The sequence below is a fragment of the Cyanistes caeruleus genome, chromosome 6 (assembly GCF_971803275.1).
Source record: "Cyanistes caeruleus chromosome 6, bCyaCae1.hap1.1, whole genome shotgun sequence".
NCBI classification, from domain to species: Eukaryota; Metazoa; Chordata; class Aves; order Passeriformes; family Paridae; genus Cyanistes; species Cyanistes caeruleus.
In genome coordinates this window covers 39,632,992-39,650,147 of record NC_141706.1, presented here as the reverse complement: position 1 = coordinate 39,650,147, position 17,156 = coordinate 39,632,992, and the positions used below count along the sequence as shown (strand labels likewise).

At 38.0% G+C, this 17,156-nt stretch overlaps 1 long non-coding RNA gene across 1 annotated transcript; it reads left to right on the top strand.

Annotated features, from left to right (window-relative positions):
• Nucleotides 1–727: 727 nt before the first annotated feature.
• Nucleotides 728–6,454, top strand: LOC111930342 (uncharacterized). Its single transcript, XR_002865128.2, has 3 exons — nucleotides 728–1,169; nucleotides 1,336–1,503; nucleotides 5,201–6,454. It is a non-coding gene; the product is annotated as an uncharacterized LOC111930342 (long non-coding RNA).
• Nucleotides 6,455–17,156: the final 10,702 nt, after the last annotated feature.

Below are 17,156 nucleotides of genomic sequence, written 5' to 3'. Positions count from 1 at the left end.
GGCCAGTCGAGATTCTGTTTAATCTACGAGTGGTGGGTTACTTCGGTGCCAACAACCGAGGCTCCTCTCCTGCGTGAAGGTGGCATCTGCTCTCTGTGTTGCAGAGGAAGGAGCAGTGCACAATCGATTTCTTTTAAATTTTGATGAGCACGTGCTGCAACAATCACCCTTTTCTCTGCTTTTGGCTGACATCTATAGCACAAAAAGGGATGTGCTCATTTATGTTAATATGCATATACTTAAACTCCTCATTTTTGCTCTTTTAATGTAAACCAGATCAGTAAGAGATAGTGATATGTCTGGGGCAGAGGACAAGATATGGGAATAGCTTGGACAAAACCCAGCTATGGTATTAATGTAATGTGACAGTTGTTTTCCTGCTCAGTTGTTGAAACATCCACATTGATAATTTGTTCCAGCGGTGGAACCTAGAAAATCCGTGTGTCTTCAGGAATTTTTTTTGTTTGTTAAAAATAGAAAGACTGGAGAGGCATCCCTTGAGTGGGTTTGGCCTGGTATGTGAAAGCAGAGATTGTCAACTCATGTCTCAGAGAAACTCATTATAATGTGGAGTACAGTGTCCTCCAGGAGCTCTGCTTGTAAAGTGCCCCATGTCTGCTGTGAAACAATGCCAGGATGCAGTGGGGAGGACTGAGGTTTGGGACAGAAGGGAATGGTGAGATTCAGTCAAGAGAGGAACACTCAAATGGATCAACTGCTTAAACACAGGTCCAGTTTATTAGATGCCATACAAAGGCTGGCAGACATCACATGGGTATATACATCTTAAATTATGTAGGAGGAAAGAGCTTGTGAATGCTACACAGCCTGCAGTCTGGGGGCTTTGAGAAGTCCTGGGGGAAGAGCAGTCTTTGCATGGTGGTTTAGCTCTGACAACAGCTGGAAATGGTTATTTGTTTCTAAACGATATCCAAAGGGGGCGTCAGAGACCCTCGGACTGGAATTTCTTCTGAAATCAGATTGTGGAATCAGTTTCCTTGTTTCTAGCACAATTAATGAGGTGGTTAGCTCCACCCCAACCCCAGTTTGTCTTGGGTTTGTGCCCAATTATGAGCACAACTCTGAAAGAGATGGTAGCAGCAAACTTCTTGGATATTAATAGCTCCTGCTTTTCTTTAAATGCTGCAAGGAAAGAGAGGCTCTTCCAGGTGAGACACCATTTGTGTACAGAGTTGTCTATGTATATTTAATATATCAGTGTATATATAAATATATATGCACATCTATATTTTATATGCATGCATTTATCTGTGTGCATAGACATATATATTTATGTATTGATATATTTATGTATTGCTTTTTTCTTTTTCTTAGCTACCTAAGAAAGGCTGTGTAGGACTGTGAAATGCCGTGACCTCAAAAGGTCAAAGCAGCAAAACACTGTGCTTCAATGTCTCTGCTCTGGACAAACTTCAGCTCTTTGTTTGCTTTGTCTTGATGGAAAATCAACCAAAATCAATACTGGTGAGATAAGGACCCCAAGTGAGTATATATTTCTCTAAATCGATCAGGCACATGTAACAGACACTTGGAAATACTTTGTTGATAGCCATGCCTATTTATACAAGAATTCATATATATGCAAGGATTTCTAAGCTTATACATCCTGGCACAGAGCACCCTTTCGAAGAAAAAAATACCATATGCTGCTTTCAGTTTTAAAAAGTCATTGGTTAGTTGCCATACATAGTTAGTGGGGGTTTTTTTCCCTAGCACATCTTTTCTACAGAAACCATATAATGGGAGGGATGGACCAGCTTTGCCAGCACTAGAGATTAGTTTACAGTGTTATCTCAGCTGTTGCTCGGTTCAGAGGTGTTGCAGTATTTACACAGAAGTCCACTGCTGATAGCTGCATTGAATTCCTCCCCAATCAGACCTGCTCTGACACATCCTACATTCCCTCTGGCTAGAAACAGTCAGACTCTCCTGGAACTGAGAGACAGCCAGCTCTCACTGAAAAATCTATGAAACAGTTTGTATTTTCTTGTTTACTTTCTAACTAAATTTCTGCTTTCTCTACTATCTCCTCAAGTTTTATATTTCTAATGCAGCAGGACTCACAGTTAGGATCCTGAGGCACTTGAGAACTCATCAGTCCACACACCACTCTCCCATATATTGCAAGGTCAAATGAAAAGGGCACCACACATCGTACGTAATTCCAAAATATCATTCCCTTCCTTGTAGCCGCTTGAAAATTGCCCAGCTAAAGTTATTCCTTTGGCCAAAATAATTCTGCTTTCTGCAGTAAAGTGTTATCACAGCCTCAAGTAAACCAGAGAAGCAAAAAACCTACAGAGGTATGTTATGCAGTGTCATCTACAGGAAAACACTCTAGCTCTGACTGCCCAGGGCCCCCACATGCTGTGTACATTTCCCATAACTTAGATGTTGGGAGTGACCCCAGAGACAAAGGAAACAGGGTGCTAGAGAGCAGACAGATCTGCAGTGGACGTGATCTGCATGTCCCTAGAACAGCCTGAACACACAGGATCATGCACATCAGTGTGTATGATTATTAATAGGAGAGCAAAATTAAATATATGTATGTCTGTATCTATAGAGAGAGGTGTATATCTATATATCTATATATATATCTATGTCACCTATATATATATAGGAGACATATGCATGTAGGCAAAACTAGATGTGTTGTTCAACACAGGACACTGTTGTGGCCACAGCCAAAATCAGAACATGGGTCCTTACCCATGGTAAAAATGTGAACAAAAAAATCACACTGTGATCTTATGATGCCTTGAAATCCTGACAACTGCTATTCAGCTTTTGGCTAAAGAAAAATACATAAGCTTAAAAATATAGCCATGATTCTTTAAAAGATTTAAAGCATAGAACACTTATTACAACAGACTTCAGATTATTTACAGTATTTAGCAATGTGTCCAGAAATTGCAAATGTGTAGGATCAGGTTCTCTCTGTATTTTTTAGTTCAGCCTTTCAGTTTATGATTTTTTTTTCTGTAAATGTCCCAATAAGATCAATACATTTTTCTTAATATACCAAACAATTTCATATACAGTATATCCTGACTGAGCAGATTTTAGAGCAACTTCTCATTTAAAATCTGTTATTTCTAAATCCAATAGATGTTGACATATAAAATCTGTCCTAGCACAGAGCCAAATGTTACCTCTCTTAAGCCTCAGGCCAGTGTAGTCTTTGAAAGAAACTTTACATTTCCAAGAATAAGAAGAAAATGCCATTCTGACAGGTTTTCTTTTGTCTCACAACAGCTGTCTGGAGCTATATGGTCTTTAGAAATATAAGCAGCATTGCAGCAGAATCTTGTTGATGGGCAGAAGCCCTGATGAGATGGGAATGCCAAACATGCAATATATGATGAAAATCACAGTCATGAAGGAGTCACTGTCACGAAGGAGCCATGTGTTGTTATCAATGTCTGTGCAGTTATGAATCTCTCTGTGTGTGCAGACATACAAAGAGAAGCCAGAGAAGACAGTTCTGCAGTCACCACAAATCTGAAATTGTTCCCTATGAAACTATTGAAGTCTTGAACCTTCCAAGTGAGAAATCTTTCTCCTAGAAGAGAGACTACCAGTTTAATAATTACACTGTCTGGCAAATGTTTCCAGAGAATTCATTGGGTGTTCCCCTTTCTTAGTTATGTCTCATCCACCTAGTATTAGCCCATGTTTCATGCTTTATATATTCCTTGTCTCCTCAGCATTTAAACCCTTCACATAATTGCAGGCTCTTATCATCTCTATGTGTCTTTCACTCACTCATGTGCTGCTGCACTTCTATAATTAACCTAAAGCATCTTAAGTGTGCGCTGAAAATCATGAGGTAGGCACTGGGAGTTAGAGATGCAGCTAAAACACCTTGTTATGAAGCTGAGAGGTTTAGGCATGGGCAGCATAAGTAGAGGTGAGTGGCAGTCAAAGTAATTTGTTCTTCTAAGTCTCTCACTCTCCGGAAGTATTATTTGCCATATGTCAGTTCCAAAGAAAGGATGAGATTCTTTCATCTATTCTGCCCCCTTTGCAGTGGAAAGAGAGTGTGCCAGATTGGGCAACTAAATCTGTGCCCTATCCATGTATTGCTTTGCAAATTTAGCACTTTGAAAACTGCTACCAGACCAGTGCCCTGAGCAGATGCAAATCCACTGCCAGTGATGTTTCCAAAGCACTGCTGTAACCTCCCAATGCAGACACATCCACCCTTCTGCAAGGGTGAGCCACAATCACCTCTGGTAGCTCATGTTCAAGCTGAGTGGTGGGGTTGACACACCTGAAAGATGGGCTCCATCCAGGGGACCTGGATAAGTTCAAGAAGTGTGCCCATGGGAATCTCATGGGTTTTAACAAGCCCAAGTGCTGGTGCTGCACCTGGGTCAGAGCAGCCCCCGGTACCAGCACAGGCTGGGGATGGACAGATCAGAGCAGCCCTGCCCAGCAGGACTTGGGGGTGCTGCTGGGTGAGAGGCTGGGCATGACCCAGCCATGGGCACTGCCAGCCCTGAGAGCCAAACGTGTCCTGGGCTGCATCCAGAGCAGCGTGGGCAGCAGGGCAGGGAGGGGATTCTGCCCCTCTGCTCTGCTCTGCTGAGACCCCACCTGCAGGGCTGCACCAGCTCTGGGGTGCCAGCACAGCAAGGACATGGAGCTGCTGGAGAGACTCCAGAGGAGGGCCTTGAAGATGATCAGAGGGATGGAGAAACTCTCCTGTGAGGAAAGGCTGAGAGAATTGGGAGTGTTTAGCCTGGAAAAAGGAAGGCTTTGGGGTGACCTAACTGTGGTATTCCAGTACCTGAAAACAGCCTACAAGAAAAATGGAGAGGATTTTTTACAAGGGCCTGGAGTGACAGGATAGGGAAGAATGGCTTCAAACTGAAAAAGAGTAGGTTTATATTAGACATTAAGAAGAAATTCTTTTAATTTTAAACTAAAGGACCCTGAATCTACCAGCTGCTGCAAAGTAAGGTGCAAGACTCCAGATTGTTTCTCAGCTGCCTTTCAGTTTTCCAGAATCAGAGATAGATGTCTCATGATTGCAACAAAAGCATCAATTAAACAGTCTGTTTTAATTGCATTCTCACTAAGAAGAATTAACCTTTAATAGAGGAAACCATCAAATACTTACTTTTCTGTTAATCTTTCCACATGCATTTGCTTGTATTGTGTGTGAGAGCAGGAGGACCAACATTTCTTAATCTGCGTAGACTGAGGAGAGAAGGAAGTGATGCTTTACAGATGAGAAGCTAAGCTTCAGCAGGATGAAGTCACACTGGAAATCAGCAGTTTATGTAAGAATTGAATCCTGCTTCTGAAGACCAGTTCTGCCATTAAATAAGAAGCACTCCATTGCTCTCAGATATGAGTACGTGAGATTTCCTGAATCTGCGGCATGCAGAGAGTTGCTTTGCCACAATTCATAGATACATCTTTCTGAAGAAATGTTGTGTTACAAGACCCACTGATTCTGCTGATGCTATTAGGAACACAAGGATATTTGATGAGTCTCATAAAACTGTGATGGTTCCCACATACAATTTTGCAAAGCTGTGAGATTATTTAAATAAAACCAGCTCAATTATTAACAGAGGGTGTAGCTGCACTGTGTTACATGGAGTTGAAGTAAGAGGATTCAGGTGTAGAACCAGATGATGCAGAGACTGGCTTGGAACTTTCTGGGGAAATTATTTGTGTTGCTAAAAGCCAAAGCTCCTTAAAAATACATTTACCCCAAAAGTTTGCCACTCCATTTTTTCAAAGAATGCTCTCAAGTCAGCTCATTTCACTTTCTTACAGCTTAAAAAAATCCAAAAAACTACAGATTTACTTTGCAGAAGAACACTATCCGAATTACAAAGAGAAGTATTTATTTGATAGAAACTATTTTTTCCCAAATTTTGTTTCTAAGTATTTTTTGTATTTTTGTCCCCCAGAAAAATTCAATAGAAAAATTATTTTTGTCTCACTGTTTTCAAAAGATGAAAAATTATCTCATCCATAACAGTTTATCAAGCAAAGCTAAAACTCTGATAACCAAAATGAAAGTTCTCTGGAATCTTGCTGACCATTTGATTTCCTTGAAAATTGAACAATTAACAATTAAGCAACTACCTACAAGATTGAAGAAGCTTCATCAACGCTACCTTATAAAGAGAGTTTATGTGTAATAAAAAAAAATCTTGTAAGAGTAAGTTCATATATTGTGACTGCATATTATGTTACAGATGCAAATTTTATCCAACTTTTGCCATTCAATTCTCCTCATGCAGGGTAAAAGAGAAAGATTGAAAGACAGAGTTCACAAATCTACACTTAAAGGTGAAGGAATCATTATGTAATATGGGTTCCATTTCCTGAATTGGCAGTCAGCCACTGGATCACAAATTTTGCTTTCACAGGGAAAATATATTATGGCTGCATTTTTGGGGAGGTATGGCTTAGGCTTTTTACCAGATTTTATCAATAGTTACTTCATAGTGTGTTTTATAAAGAACACCCAAATATTTACAAAATAAATATTCTACAATGAGCTGTTTTCAATAATGCAATCTTAATTCCAATCCTGAATTTCTATAATATATTCACTACAACTAACAAGAATCCATAGCAGACTGACATTTTGAATTTTATCAGTAAAATATATGTGTAACATTTTAACAGTACTGACAGACTTTTAAGATCTCAGAGAGCATTTATTACGCTACTTGTATTAAGTACCTACAGGCTAAAAAATGCAAAACCACAACAAAAAATCAGAGTGAAATGAAAATTTCGCATTTTAAGCCATTATAGAATGCTTGGTAATGGAAACAATGTCAGTGGACTAAAGAGGGATTACATCCAGGATTTAATAATTTTCTAAATCATATTCTAGAATGATAGTGGGAAATATTTTCTACCGGTACTTATTTTGTCACTTACTTATTCAAAGTCCTAGCAACAGAAAAGAAAAAAAACAACAACTCGTGGTGTCCCTCATTTTCCTTGCTAAAAAGCCCTGTTTTATACAAGACTAAGCATTTACCAACATTTCATTAACATGATAGAAAATGGGGCATTTCTGAGTTAACTGTAGAACAGAATGCTGGATTTTCAGTGTATTGGAATAATTTGAGCTACTGCCATCCTTAACATAGGAAGTTATGTTACTGGCTCACCAAATGTGGTAATTATTTATGCTTGCTACAAAGATGTCCAAAATTCAAATTTCAATTAGCATTTTGTATGTACTACAGGTAGGAGTTGTAGACAGCAACAATAGAATTTTCCATTTAAAATACTGTTAAGGCATAGCTAAAATTTCAATTGATTATCATTCATCCAGTAAAGAATTGACAAACAGGAACTATTCTAAGCTTGGCAACAATGATCCATTGCAGGTGGTGGTTTGAATCATTGCAAAACCCAGGAAAAACTTCTGGGAAAAGAAGGGTCAAAATTGAAAGGTTAAATGCATATTCAAAGAACAGGTAATCTACCTAAAAACTCAGTAATTCAAGATCAGAGAAAGCACCAGATGGAAATCAGTAAAATCTCACTGGCAAAAGTTCATCATTTAAGTCAACTGGGGAAAATGTTGCTGAAAATACAGTTTTAATAGGTTGCCTTAAGCATAGTAGATGTTCAGGGAAGAACAGAAAGGTCAATTCAATGGTTCATAAAGCAATTATTTCCCCATAAAATATTTTCTAAAATAATACACATAGTACAACCAAAGGCAGTCACCACAAGGAAAATCTAAACGTTTTCCTGCTTTGCAAAATGGGATCTAAACTAGCAGGCCACAAGGTTGCCCTCAGAGGAATGATGATGTTCCTCAGAGGAACTCCCATGATAAGCAGTTGTTTCCCAGTGCAAAATGTCTTCCCTTGGGTTGCATTGTCTTCATGACATAGCTTGACATGAAGAAAATTTCAAATATAGCATACTGCATTTCAAAATGAGATAAAATGGCCTTGAGACAAAGGATTCAGCAAAAATTAGTAAAAAAGAGCAGTTACCTGCTGAGGGTTCCAAGCCATCTCACATGTTGCAGGTGGAACCAACACATCTGTGCCAATTCTCTGGATTCCTGCTGACTGAGAGGCAACCAAGAGCCAGGTATGCAGCACCTCCAACCTACCTTACATATAGCACACCACACATACTTTTTTGAAAATAACAATTGAAATTGATGATGCTTTCAAAAAAGATACCATTTTAAAGGTTAAGGCCTTAAATACAGAATCTCTTCTGAAATGTAAATTTTGTTAAAGTTTTTGGAAACTGAAAATAAATACTTTGTCTTCTGTAAGATTCACCTGCATTGTTTTCCTTTTTCTGTCATTGATGGTCAAGCTGATTCCCAGTGAGGACCCTATGACAACTCAGATGGAAACTATCTAAATAATGGCTGCTGTAAGAATTAAACTACTGAACTCAGAATGCAGGATCTAGGTACTCAAGCCCAAGAAAAATGGGAATTAACTCCAGCAAATTCAGAAACCTAATATTTTTGAGAGAAAATCTTTAGAAGAAAGTTAAAGGAGCTCATAAAAACCATACCAAAATTCTTAATAAACTCTCACTGAATGTACAGACTTTGGAATAAGCCCAAGAAGAGTTGTCTAGTTATATTGCTCTCCTATCAAATTAAGAAGGACACAACAACTATTTGTAGTTAAATAGAAGGCATAAATGCCCAAGGATAAAGAAAAATTTATTTGGTAGAAATATAGCTAGCATATTTACTCTGGCCATTAATTATGAATCTCTGTGTACCCTACAAAAATGTTAATCTAGGTTGTCACCTTGAAAGGATGCTCTGAGAGTTCAAACCACAGCAGAAACTGGACTATTGAACTACGTGACTGACATTATTTTGCTGAGTCAATTTCCATAACACCAGGAAGATGCATTTCCGTACAAGCATAAAATAAATTCAAGATGAAATAAATAATAGAATGAATATTGAAAATATTGTGCCTAAATATATTCTGAAAATTCCAGTTGGCCTGGAAGCATATACACTAAGAAGAATATAAATTAACTGAGGTCTCAAAGCCTGAAGAAAGAAGCCTAAGAGAAAAAGACAGAATATGCACTGTAATTGCAGTCCTGGGCTAGCTAACAACCTGCCTCTGTCCTAAAGTCAGTAGTTTTCTGGATCTTCAAAGGTCTTCTAGTTTGATATAACTGAGATGATCATGCTTCTTAGTGAATTTTAAACTGCCAAAATTCCTGTGAGGCTTTTATGCACAAAGCAATGAGGTACAGGTTAGATGACTTACTGATAAACAGGAAATTGTTGATCAATCTGAAAGAGAAAAAAATCTTCTTAGAAGTAGAACTCCAGTGTTTTAAGCATCAGTCCTAAAGTCCTCAAACTTTTTAATTATCCCCCATTCCTCCTGGTGTTTTCCTGGGGGCATCCAGTTTTATGGGTGACTTTAACACGATGACATAGATGTCAATGTGAAGAAATTCCTTTGCTCAGCCATATTTTCCAAGGTGATCTGCTTGAAAGCCCTAGAAAGTACTTCTGGTTCCAGCAGTTATACCCACCTGAAGCCCAAGAGCAGTAAGATTCTGAATTCAATTATTAATAAAAAGGAAATTAAATATTGGAGGCCTTACCTTTAGGAAAATTATCTCTGCACTATTTAATTTTATTTAAAAATATAAATTTATGTATTTTAAAAATTATTTAATTTTCAAATGAAAATTAAAAATAAAATCTTGTGCACAGAAGCAAAAGGGGGTTGAAAATCACAGCTTAACAGCTTAACATATATTCTTGGTTTACCTCCTGCTTCTGGAACTGTTGGAAGAATGTTGTTGGATATAAAAATGTCACTGCTACCAAAACAACACATAGGATATCATGAGAGATTAATTACTCAGCAGAGAAAAAAATCATGTGAGATAAAGGTGTACTCTAAAAGGAAACTAAGAGGAAAATGGAAGAAATTATCCTGATTCTACTTAAATTTGAGTAAGGGAAAAGAATGTTACAAAAGGTAAATGCTATGGGGTCCAAGTGGGATGCAAGGAACCAAGGGAGTGCACAACACAATCCACTGGGGTGCAGAAGAAAAATACTCTTTGTATTATTAATAGATTAAAAAAAAAATTGTGTTTGTTTCATCTTTATCTCATTCATTTTCTAATTTGGGATTTTTTACATTTTATAGTGTACAGAATGTGTTATTACAGTAGAACTCCTATATAAATCATACATTAATAAATATACATAGATTGAAAGTGCCCATTCAAAATTTTTACTCACAGAGGTGTGCAATCAAAAAAGTTTGGATGCCACCAGCCTAGAACTCCAGTTAATGCTGGAGGACCATTCCAACTAGGAAATCATAAACAATAGGATGCAGTCCAAAATCTGATCAAGGATGGCTGAACAAGAAAACTTAATAATGTAAGGTTTAACAGACTGTGATCCAAAAAACAACACAACAAAAAACCAAAACACAACAACACAAAACAAAATGCAACAGGCTCCTTAAGACATACTCAGCACAAAGAATTCTACAACTGTTATGTCATGCATAAAAGCAGTTTTTTAAATATAAAAGGGACTTTAGCAAAGTAAAGTGTGTAATGGAGAAGGTAGAAAATATCATGAAGGAAAATAAAATCAATTAATGAAACCTCAAATTTAAAAAAAAAATTTAAAATCTTTCTGGGGAAAAAAAAAAGTATGCAAATTATAATGAATTAAAGAAAACCCAACAAAAACAGGAAAAAATAGAGGAAAGAGTTAAAGAGAATAAAGATGGATAAGATATTAACAGTGAAAGGGAAGGGAAATACGGAGGCTATTCTGACATTCACATCTGTCTTGATTGGGGGGCTCCAAAACTCATTGCAATCCAAAAGTTCTTGAGAAATCACCTACTAATTTTTAATTTGAGAGAGATGGGGAAGGAAGAGCAAATTAAAGAGGTGCTCACAGGGATCATTCAGCATCCTAATTCACAGTGTACTTCTCCCAAATGCTCCTGGGACTCTGGGGACAGACACAGCCTTGACATGCTGGTACCCTGTGGGTGTGTAACTGGATGTGTGACAGAAATGACATGAAGACCTAATGCTCCAGTACTCCCAGGAGGCACCTGCTGGGCTTGAGCAGTAACTTCAAGATGTTTGTACATTGGAGGCTCCCTTTTACCAGCCAGCACAATCATTGGCAGTCACGCAGCAATGCTTATGGCTGAGAAGGAAATCTAATTACAACATTGATTTTTAAAAAGTGGATTTCTACGCGAATGGAAAGTAACCACATACAGATATTTCAAAATCAGCTTTCAACAGAAAATCTGTTTTTTCAGAAGTTTTTCTCAATTCTGTTTGATTATTATGGAACTATAAAAAGGGGAGAAAAGAGAAAATATCTGAGTCATCCTGTCTGTGCTAAATAAGTTAAACAAAAAATATGCTGTCATTCCAGCACTTAGAAGCTGACCTACAGGGAGTCCATCACATGTACCACATACAATGTTTAGGGTTTGAGTTTGGGTGCATTTATTTCTCTTATTTTTAATATCAAGGACACATACTGTGCCCAACCTAAATCTCGTATTTCCACCTGATATATTAACATGAATGTTAGATGAATGTTTAATGTGTAAGTTTTATCTGTCTGCTCTGCCCTAGCAGAATTCACAGCTCCCATGTTAATACACAGGGGAAGTTAAATGTTTCAGAGAACAGAATCAGCAAAAAAGCCTCCCAGTGAATCACCTCAGTCAGCATTGTATTTTTTTCTGATCCTGTCCTCTAAAATATTAAATTTCTCCTGTGGATCACCACCCAATTCAGCATAAGATGATGCTTGAAGGTTGAGGCTAAATGAGGACAAGGGTATTTCTGAAATACCATTCATCTTCAAAGCTTAGATGCTCTTTTTTTGCCAGTTTGGATTCACAGGCTGAAACCACTTTCTAAAGTAATGGCAAAAATGCATCAGGTATGGCCAACTTTATTTTCCAATGGCTTTTTAATTGCAGTAGCTTGTTCATAAATAGCATATGTAATCCTTTTGTGTTCCTACTGAGGGAGAAATACATATCACTACCACTCAGAACCAAGTTCAAGGCAGTTCTTGACAGAAGCTATTGCAAGAGTAATTATGGGTAGCTATATAAAGGACTGAGGCTCTCACTATATCCTAATGGTTAGGTACATCCTCAAAAAGAGACACTGAGAGATATTTGGGGGTTGTTTCCCTATCTATTCTTCCCTATCAGTACTTAGCAAGTAACTGGCTTACATCAATACTGTAAACCAGCCTTGGTGATGGTTCTCTCAGCTATAGGCTGGAGAAGATGGACTCTGGTTTCCTCAGGCATTTTCCCATACCCTTCTTCACCACAGAGTTTTCCAAGGGTCCTGCAGAACAAGATGATACATTAATCTCTGCATATCCCAGAAAAGCTCTGGAATAGGTTTGAATTAATTAAAGTCCTAAGCATCACACCCAAAACATGTCCCTGTAGTACCCAGAGTGATACTAAAACCCCTGCTGAAGAAAATATATGCAGTAATTTAACTTCTACTTAATCAGTAACTGTAAGAGAAACATTCCTGACTTTGGGTTCCTGACTTTGCAAGCATGGTATACTTTCACTGAATTGTCTTGGCACAAAGGTTTCAGGGAGATTTAAAAAAGGAAGCTGAAATTCAGAAGCAACATCATATAGCACCATAATGCTTTCTCCCCAGCAAGGCTGGGGTCTTTACTTTCACCAATATTACTGTCACAGTAGAAACAGGTTTCCACATCCATGTTGGAGATAGGTATCATTCCTGGGTGCATTGTTTTCCCCTAAGTCTTTCAACAACATCTCATCAGCCCTATAACCTCATTCTTACTTACATTCAAGTCTACCTCCACAATATAACCTTGGCTGCCCAATCCTCCTGTTTTCAATCTTTTCTAAATAATTAAGTTTTGACACTGAGTTCAAAACCTGAAAAATGCATCTATATCTGCCTTTTCCAAGTAAGCTACTTTCTCTGAGTAGAAGGTATCATTACTCATTTTCAGTACAATAGCTTCCATTGCCTATTTTAGGATTTTTAAGGTTTCTGTGACATGCCTCAGAGAAATTCAAATTTCTCAGTTAAAAACTGAGAAAAGGTTGTTCACAACTGAAAAGCAAGGGTTAGCAGAGTAAACTATGAGACCCAGCAATCCACAGCTGAGAGCTTGTCTGATGCAAAGCTGTCTCCACTGCCTAGCACAGGAGCTTGCCATGGCATGCACTCTGAGCATGATGCCTCCCCCGACACGCGCCCTTCAGCAACACTTCACTTGATTCACCAGCTCCTGTTAGAGCTGAGAGAGGAGAAAGGAATCCTTAGAGGGCACACAAGGCTATGCCTGTGGGCCAGCCAAGAAACATCAGCACAATGAGGCAAAATAATCTCCACACTACGCAGTTGCAGTCTGCCATCTGAAACCACTGACATGGAAAAGAGGGGTCGATTTTGGCTGCAAGTGCATATAGAGATACATAGATAGACCTCTTTTGTTTAGGTGTTTGCATTTTTTTTTCCCGAGGGAGTGAAAGATATTTTCAGCCAAGAACGATCTGTTTTCTCTATTTAACAAAAGCCTAATTTAAAAAACACCAAGCCACAGATGACTTCTGGGGTTTCCTCCTGAGGAAGAAAGGAAAATACCAGATTCACTTTCATGAGTAGCATTCTAGACTAGCAGAATGACTTCGATGCAAACTTTTAACACAGCTCTGCAGAGATTGCTTTCAATGTCCCTTCAATGCATGATAAAATACGGCTACAGACGAAGAATAAAATTAATGTTTGGAAGAGAACATATTTGGAATATAATACATTAATAAAATCCCAAGAATTAGACTATGGCTAGTCCATAAAGCTGCAGAATATCTCAGGTTCACAACATTGCTTATTTTCTGGTTTAATGAGGAATAGGTTGCACACAACTAGTAGCAGGTTGAGTTTGCATATCTGCTGGTTCTTTTCATTATCACCTACTCCCTGTGATGAGCTTTAAGACTACGTGCTCTATTTAACAGATCCATCAAGCCTATTATCCACCAAGACTATTAACAACTATCTCCCCAATGACTTGAGATGTGTTGTGAGCTGTCAGAGTATTTTATTTCTGCCTTGCTCATTCTTCAGCAGACTGAAAAATTGCAGATATATTTGTAAGTATGAAAACACCACACAATTGAAAACACAACCTGCCATTTCCTGATGGTCTTGTGAGAGGTCCAACAACTAAATAAATTTAGAAAAAGAACCTAGAAAAAGGATGCATTGGAAAAATAAATCATCATATCTAAAATGCTGAGACATTTCTCAATATTTAATTTTTAATAATTCATAATTGTGATTTTGTGGTAAAAATACAAACTGCTCAAAAAATTCCTTTAAAATTAGAATCCAAGAACTCTGTGCACTCTTGGTTATCAGATGACTGTTGTAACTATTTATATATACAAAGTGATAAAGGGGTTAGACATCAATGAGAGAGAAAGAAAAGCAAAAGTTGGGGTAGTAAAATGCAGTATTACTCAGCCTAATGAGAGATAACTGGGTATGTTACAGTATTATTGAGTTAAATAGATTGCTCAAATTCAGGTGTTAATAAAATACATGAACAACACACAGGAGTTTTTTAAAATCATAACAAAGTAAACAATGACGTGAAAAAGAAGAGTATCTGGGTCAAGATATACAGTTCTGTTTCTTCAGACAAATTCTTCTTACAAAACATTTAAAGTACAACCAGAAAGAATGTTTTCTTAAACAGTATAGCTTTACCTAGAGAGTGTAGCTCATGGACAAATTTCACAGCGCTCACACTAATCATACTAACACAATCACATGATCACACTAACATATTAATGCAGTTTTCATCATACATGTTAATGAAAATGGACCAAAGAAGCACTCAAAGATGGAATGGTGTGGATTTACCAGGTGTGAATTTTTACTGCCTTATGATATCATACTGTAAAGTACACAAATTTATCAATTATGAGTAAAAGCAGAAAAATATATGGAAAACAACCTTCCTTACCTTGACAGCACAAATTTATGACTATTTAAATGATGATAATTTCTCCAGCAGGCACCCACCAAAGCAGGAAACCCAGGTGAATACAATGTTCAACATGGGTCTGTCTCCTCTTGAGTCACCTGAACAGGACCAACCGCACTCCTGAGCCTGACATTCCCCAGCACTCACACCTGACAACTGGCAACCATGGCAGGAAACATCTTTGTGCTGGCTCATGGAATCCCAGCTGGTGGCTGGGCTATCTGGAGCTGCTGGGCAAGCACAGAAGTGTGTAGAAGTCACCGGCATCAGCCAGAGACTGCACATCCCAAGAGGTATTGATGGCTGCCTTGGTAAGACCCTTGTATGACACCTATTCTGAAGAGCTGAAGATGCAGCTTCCACCCTCAGCCACGGTTTGGCAGATGCATTTTAGTGAATACAATAAGTTTCTTCTGATCTCAGCTACAAAAAACATGAGGCAGAGAAACTAAAGATAGACACTACTGCCCATGAATGCCATGTTTTGATTAGTGAAAACTTCTGGAGAAGAGACATGTCACACATCAAGATATTAAAAATTAGTCCCTCCACTCCTTCCATGACAGGAATAGAAAAATAAGGAGAAAAGTTTTGCAGTGATCTTACAGAAAACTCCACTGTGATCACGGTGAAAGAGTATATTCCTCATGTCATTCACATGGCATGAATCTGAGTCAGGCAAGTTCAGATTGGACATCAGGAAAAGGTTTTTCCCCCAGAGGGTGGCTGGGCACTGAACAGGCTCCCAGGGCAGTGGTCACAGCACCAGCCTGGCAGAGCTCAAGAAGCATTTGGACAATGATCTCAGGCACAGGGTGTGACTCTTGGGGTGTCCTGTGCAGGGCCAGGAGCTGGACTCTGTGATCCTTGTGGGACTCTTTCAACCCAAAACATTCTGCAATTCTGTGATTTTGGTACAGGCATACCAAAGAAACAGGAAAAACCAGACAGGGAGGGATCATGTCCCAAAACACACACGGGAAAGTTTCTGCTTATATTCATTATACAACCACTTCCTCAAATCCTCCAATTTCCTTGCCTTTGCCATCATTTTACTAGATGACAAGCACATTCTGTGACTTCCAGGGAATGTTCAGTGTGCATTTCTGTTAGCGCATTCGCTAATTTTTTAAGAGGCATTTAATGGACACTTTTGTATAGACAGCTTTTTTATAATTCAACTATGTTTATGCTTCAAAAACTTCTGTTAAAATCCACTTGGACTATATTAAATCACATCAGAGTGAAATGTTGTAAGATATTCTAAGTAACTTCTTGTGGAGATATCTCAAAGAAAGTCTCTGTCACAAGTTGAGCATTTAGTTTAACAAAACATCTTATAGTCAATGTAAATATATGTCAATTTGAACTATGTCAACATTTTTTTTCACAGTGTATATGAAGAAGTGGCGTTTTTTTTCATAAATTTATTTCATCACTGAAGCTGCTAAACAAATATTTTGGTTGAAAATTCAAGTATATGGATGTCATGATATTCAGAGTTATAATGCTGCTGGCAAGCCTGACAGCTTGCCAGCTGAAATTTTAAACACACAGTCAACTTAAGCAAAAGAACAAATTCAAATAAAGAAAATGCACAGGACATAGGAAAATAGTGGCACTGTATCTTCAGTCTCATATTTGCTGAACAGGCCTTTAAGATTAATTTGGAGATGGTCTGAATTTTTTCTTCCAATAGGAAACAAACAAATCCTTCACTCTGAACACGTACCCACAGAATAATATTGTAAATTAGTGCTTAATTTCTGATTGCCTTTCCTAAACAAATTAGTCAAATAGCTAATTAAATCTGTCTTCAAACTTCTCAGTTATGAATATATTTAAGATGTCCCAAATCTGTCTTCAAGCTAGAACAAGACAAGAAAGTATAGTGTTTCTTGTTCTATTGGGTGAGGGAATCCCACCAACAAAGCAGATTTTACAAGAGTATCTGAAATGGTGGTAGCCCAAGAAATTTAGTGAAAACATGAACACATTCAAGTATTTTCTCAGAATTACCTGAAAGATTGTTACGAGTAATTGTTCC